Below are 6,593 nucleotides of genomic sequence, written 5' to 3'. Positions count from 1 at the left end.
CGAAGATTTTGGTGAGCAAGTAGTATTGCTCCCTTTCATCGCCCATATAAGTGGTTAACCCTGCCCTGTTGACAAGGGTTAAGAAATCCTCCAGTATCCCTGCATTCCTTAGAAAATCATAACATGGAAAAGTAGAAGCATTAGGAGGACCGTTGTCCTCTTCAGGCGCGAAGCTAGGCGCGAGAATGTCTTCATTGTATGATTGCCTAATCCGGGTGGCGGCCCTAGAAGGCCTCCCGGTGCTAGTTGTCCCCTTCTTGAACAACTCCCCAAAGCTAAACTTCTTCATAGCTTCTCTGAAATTTTCAACAAATGACATAAAAATTTGGTTTGGTGACATATAATTGAGGGAAACTACCATAGGAACTTGCTAGAGTACTAATCATGCATCAAAACTAGTTTCTACCACTTAGAACAAGCATGCAAGCTCACTAAACATGTTACCTACAGCAGCAAAATATTCAAGATATACTCAACCAAACGAAATTCTACTTGGATGGGTGGAGGAGTCACATACCGAAGAGCAAATGTGCCAAATTTCAGACAGAAATCTGGGCTGAGCAAAGAGATCGAAAAATCCGGAGCTCTGGAGCAAAAACGCGAGTGAGAGGAACTTGGTACGAGTTTTTTCGGGAGAGAGACTATTCTGGGCGAAAGAGATGACAAAGTGGGGCAGAGGGGGACCCACACCACATGGTGGCGCGGCCACCTCCTTGGCCGCGCCGGCCTGTGGTTTGGCCCCCTCTGGTGCCCCACAGGTCATCCTCTGGTGCTCCCAGGTGCCTCGTCGAAAAATAGGACCAACGGTATAATTTTTGTGAATTTTTGAAAACTTTGAAAAACGCACATTTCTGGGTATTTAGTTTATTATTACTGGCCAGGAAAAATTTTGAAATCTTCAAATAACTAAAGAACTTTGCAAATTAAAAGTGCTACAGCAACTAGAGCAAGTGGAGGAAGAAAGAGATGTTGTTTACCCTCTCTATGCATACAAAAAGTATTTGTTAACAAGGTTGATCAAGTCTTGCCACCAAATAAATTTTACATAGCATAAGAAGAAATAAACCTCAAATCAATCATGTTACCTTGAATTGTATTGATATGGATCCAATCACGAGAGTTTGATATTCTTCCTTAGGCTCATATATAGGACAATCAATAGTTCCCACTTTGATAGTTCTCACATTAGAAATAGTATTGACTCCACATACTTTATCAATCTTCTTGGGGAAATAAACGGTATGCTCCCTATCATCAACATTGAAAGTAACCTTTCCTTTATTGCAATCAATAACAGCCCCTGCGGTGTTAAGAAAAGGTCTCCCAAGAATAATAGACATATTATCATCTTCAGGCATTTCCAACACAACAAAATCAGTTAATATCAAGCAGTTAGTAGTAACTTGAACAGGAACATTCTCACATATACCAACAGGAATAGCAGTAGATTTATCAGCCATTTGCAAAGATATATCAGTAGGTATCAGCTTATATAAGTAAAGTCTCTTATAAAGAGAAAAAGGCATAACACTAACACCAGCTCCCAAATCACATAGAGCAGTTTTAACATAATTATTCTTAATAGAACAAGGAATAGTAGGTATACCTGGGTCGCCCAACTTCTTCGGAACTTTGCCATTGAAAGAGTAATTAGCAAGCATAGTGGAAATTTCCTCATTTGGGATTTTCCTTTTGTTAGTAACAATATCTTTCATATACTTTGAATAAGGTGGCAATTTAATAGCATCAGTCAAAGGGATTTGCAAGAATAAAGGTTTCATCCAATCGCAAAATTTATTATAGTGTTCTTCTTCCTTTGATTTTAATTTCTTAGCAGGAAAAGGCATTTGCTTTTGCACCCAAGGTTCTCTTTCATTACCATGTTTCTCAGCAATAAAATCTTCTTTAGTGTACTTTTTATTTTTAGCATGCTTTTCAGGTTCTTCTTCAACCTCTTCTTTATCAGGAGTATCATTCTTATCATTATCATTATCATTATCATGTTCATTACCACTTTCAGTTTCAGCATCAGAAATAGAAATACTATTAGGATCATTAACAGGTTTAGAGGATTCTACAACATTTTTATGTTTCTTCTTCTTTTTCTTCCTAGCATGAGCACTAGGTTCAATGCTTTGAGAATCTTGTTCAACTCTTTTGGGATGCCCTTCAGGATATAGAGGATCCTGGGTAGAGACACCACCTCTAGTTGTTACTTCATAAGCATGTTTCTCTTTAGAATTATTCCCTAACAAGTCATTTTGCAGTTTAGTGAGTTGATCAATTTGAGTTTGAATCATTTGAAAATGTTTAACAAGCATCTTAACATCATTGGAGGTTCTCTCCACAATATCATGCAATTCACTAATAGCTTGAGAATTTTCCATTAAATGATTCTCTACTCTCATATTAAAATTTTCTTGCTTAACAATATAATTATCAAACTCATCTAAGCATTGTGCAGGAGGTTTCGAATACGGAATATCTTCCCTAGTAAAGCGTTGAAGGGAGTTTACCTCAATCATGGATGAAGGGGGAATTATCTCACATATATCTTCAATAGGAGGTAGATTCTTCACATCTTCAGATTTAATACCTTTCTCCTTGAGAGACTTCTTGGCTTCCCTCATATCTTCATCATTCAATTTAATTAAACCCCGCTTCTTCAATATTGGAGTTGGAGTCGGTTCAGGCGTAGTCCAATCATCATGATTCCGGCTTATTTTAGCCAATAATTCTTCAGCGTCGCCTGGAGTTCTTTTCCTGAAAACACAACCAGCACAACTATCCAGGTATGCCCTAGACTCAATGGTTAGTCCACTATAAAATATATCAAGTAAATCATGCTTTTCCAAATCATGCTCAGGTCGAGCTCTAATAAGAGAGCAGAATCTCGACCAAGCCTCGTGCAATTTCTCTTCATCTCCCTGATTAAAATTATAAATTCTCTGCAAAGCAATATGTTGAGCACTAGCAGGAAAGTATTTGCGGAAGAAAACATCAAGCAATTCTTTCGGACTTTTAATAGAATTAGGTGGCAAATTATTATACCAAGTTTTAGCGTCATCCTTTAATGAGAATGGAAATATTTTAGCAACAAAGTAAGTACGCATCTTAACATCATCGAGAAAACAAGCTACTAAGAGTAGATAGCTCGGTCATGTGTTCAACAGCACTTTCTTTTTCAGTACCACAAAAGGGTGTTTTCTCAACAATAGCTATATGAGATAGATCAAGAGAAAAATCATAATCTTTTTCCCTAATGTTTATAGGAGATGTGGCACACTTAGGTTCGGGAGACGCTTTATATCTAACAACATGTTCTGCAAGCAACTTTTTAATTTTTCTTGCATCAGTAGTAGCATTGCATTTTTCAATAAAATCATCATTAAGCTCCACATAATCTTCCTCAGGATCATCACTAAAATAACCAAGTTCAGGTGAACTAACAGGTGTAGTAGCATTAGGAGTTTCGGTATTTTCAATTTGTCTAGACCTAGCAATTGTAGCATCTAGAAAAGATCCCAATGAACCACTATCATCAAGCACAGCAGAAACATTATCAATATTATGAGAGTGTTCAGATTCAGCAGATGTACCCGCATGCGAAGCATGTGGCGGTGAAACAAGTTTATCAATCACAGATGGTGAATCAAGAGCGCAGAGGTATTCGTAATTGTACCTTTTCTTGTAGTGGATGGTAATATGGCGATCTTAGTATCGCGAGGTTTACCCATGATGGAGAATTTGCAGCGAACAATATTAATCCAAGTGAACTTCCAAATAAAGCTATGCTCCCCGGCAACGGCGCCAGAAAATAGTCTTGATGACCCACAAGTATAGGGGATCGCAACAGTCTTCGAGGGAAGTAAAACCCAATTTATTGATTCGACACAAGGGGAGACAAAGAACACTTGGAAGCCTTAACAACGGAGTTGTCAATTCAGTTGCACTGGAAACAGACTTGCTCGCAAGGGTTTATCGATAATGTAACAGGTTTATAGCAAGAGCGATAGTGAAATAACAAAGACGATAGAGTAATGAGACAGAGTAGTGATTTTAGTAAACAGCAGGATTAAAATATTGTAGGCACGGGGACGGATGACGGGCGTTGCATGGATGAGAGAAACTCATGTAACAATCATAGCAGGGCATTTGCAGATAATAATAAAACGGTGTCCAAGTACAAAGCAATCAATAGGCATGTGTTCCATATATAGTCGTGCGTGCTCGCAATGAGAAACTTGCACAACATCTTTTGTCCTACCAGCCGGTGGCAGCCGGGCCTCAAGGGAAACTACTGGATATTAAGGTACTCCTTTTAATAGAGTACCGGAGCAAAGCATTAACACTCCGTGAACACATGTGATCCTCACATCGCTACCATTCCCTCCGGTTGTCCCGATTTCTGTCACTTCGGGGCCATCGGTTCCGGACAGCGACATGTGTATACAACTTATAGGTAAGACCATAAACAATGATTATCTTGATGAAACAATAACATGTTCAGATCTGAGATCATGGCACTCGGGCCCTAGTGACAAGCATTAAGCATAACAAGTTGCAACAATATCATCAAAGTACCAACTACGGACACTAGGCACTATGCCCTAACAATCTTATGCTATTACATGACCAATCTCATCCAATCCCTACCATCCCCTTCGGCCTACAGCGGGGGAATTACTCACACATGGATGGGGGAAACATGGCTGGTTGATGTAGAGGCGTTGGCGGTGATGGCGGTGATGATCTCCTCCAATTCCCCGTCCCGGCGGAGTGCCAGAACGGAGACTTCTGGCTCCCGCGACGGAGTTTCGCGATGTGGCGGCGTTACGGAGGGTTTCGCGACTTCGACTTCTCCCCTGGCGTTTTTAGGTCGAGGCCGATAAATAGTCCGAAGGAGGGCGTCGGAGGCCGGCCGAGGGGGCCACACCACAGGGCCGCGCGGGCCCCCCCTGGGCCGCGCCGCCCTATGGTGTGGGGCCCTCGGGCCTCCACTTCAATTGTCCTTCTGGCTCCGTCATTATTCTGGGAAAATAGGGCCTTCTGCATAAATTCCAAGGATTTTCCCGAAAGTTGGATTTCTGCACAAAAACGAGACACCAGAGCAGTTCTGCTGAAAACAGCGTTAGTCCGTGTTAGTTGTATCCAAAATACACAAATTAGAGGCAAAACAATAGCAAAAGTGTTCGGGAAAGTAGATACGTTTTGGACGTATCACCCCTCAAGACACAGATACCGATGAGAAGAAGAGCGACCGTTTCATGAATGGCCTGCATGAGGAGATTCAGAGTATTCTAGTGGTTGTACCCTACCCAGACCTGGAGGCGCTAGTGGATGCTGCCATTATGGTGGAGTCTAAGCGCAAGGCTGCCATTGAAACAAGAAAGCGCAAGATGCTACAGCAACAGGGTGGACCCAGCAACCCCAAGTACCGCAGTCCGCCCCCATCAAGACCCGCCAACCCACCCCAGAGGAACCCTTCGCCAGCCCCAGCTTATCGCTCCAACAGCTATGCCCCCAATCGTTCAGCTCCGCAGCACCGTTCGGGAGGATTCAATACCAACCCTCGCCCCAATCCGCCAGCTCGCCCTCAAGGTGATGGATGCTTCGCTTGTGGGAAGCCTGGGCACTTCTCTCGTGAGTGCCCTACCAAGATGAGGACGCCCCAACGCGCCAATGCACCAAGACCCACTCAAGCTCAAGCTAGGACTGCGTCGGGAAAGAAGCCAGTGGTCAAGAAGCAGGCCAATGCCGCCCATGGACATCTGAACCATGCCAGCGCTGAAGAGGCGGAGGAAGCTCCAGATATCGTGATGGGTACGTTTCTAGTCAACTCCACTCCTACCCGAGTCCTTTTTGATTCCGGCGCATCTCATTCTTTCGTTACCGAACCCTTCGTTAAGAAAAGTGGGATGAAACTAACTGCCATGAGACGCCTCATGTTAGTTCAAATCCCGGGATCCACTGCTAAAACCCGGATGTCTTGCCAAAATGTTCCGATAGTCATACAAGGAGTACCTTTCCAATCCGATCTTATCGTTTTAGGAGCTCAAGGTTTAGAGGTAATACTTGGAATGAACTGGATGACCAAGTATAAGGGACACATTGATTGCGTCCAAAAGTCTATTACCCTAACCAATGATCAAGGCCTACCAGTAAAATACACCGCCACCATACACTCATCCAAAGCCTTCTGCAAGAAAAGCATCTCTGGACCCGACCTCGAACAAGTTCCTGTTGTCTGCGAGTACCCTGATGTTTTTTCGGAAGAATTGCCCGGTATGCCCCCTGACCGAGACATTGAGTTCATCATTGAACTAATCCCAGGAACTGCCCCCATAGCCCAGAGACCTTACCGTATGAATCCCCAAGAATTGATCGAGTTGAAGCGACAATTGGATGATCTGTTGGCCAAAGGTCTGATCAGGCCAAGTGCATCACCATGGGGATCGCCTGTGATCTTCGTGGACAAGAGAGACGGAACCATTCGCTTGTGTGTGGACTATCGAAGACTAAATGAAGTAACCATTAAAAATAAGTACCCTCTGCCCAAGATCGATGATTTATTCGATCAGATGAACGGAGCA

Source organism: Lolium perenne, chromosome 3 (assembly GCF_019359855.2).
Source record: "Lolium perenne isolate Kyuss_39 chromosome 3, Kyuss_2.0, whole genome shotgun sequence".
NCBI classification, from domain to species: domain Eukaryota; kingdom Viridiplantae; phylum Streptophyta; class Magnoliopsida; order Poales; family Poaceae; genus Lolium; species Lolium perenne.
The sequence above is the reverse complement of the archived record's forward strand: the minus strand, read 5'-3'. Positions refer to the sequence as shown.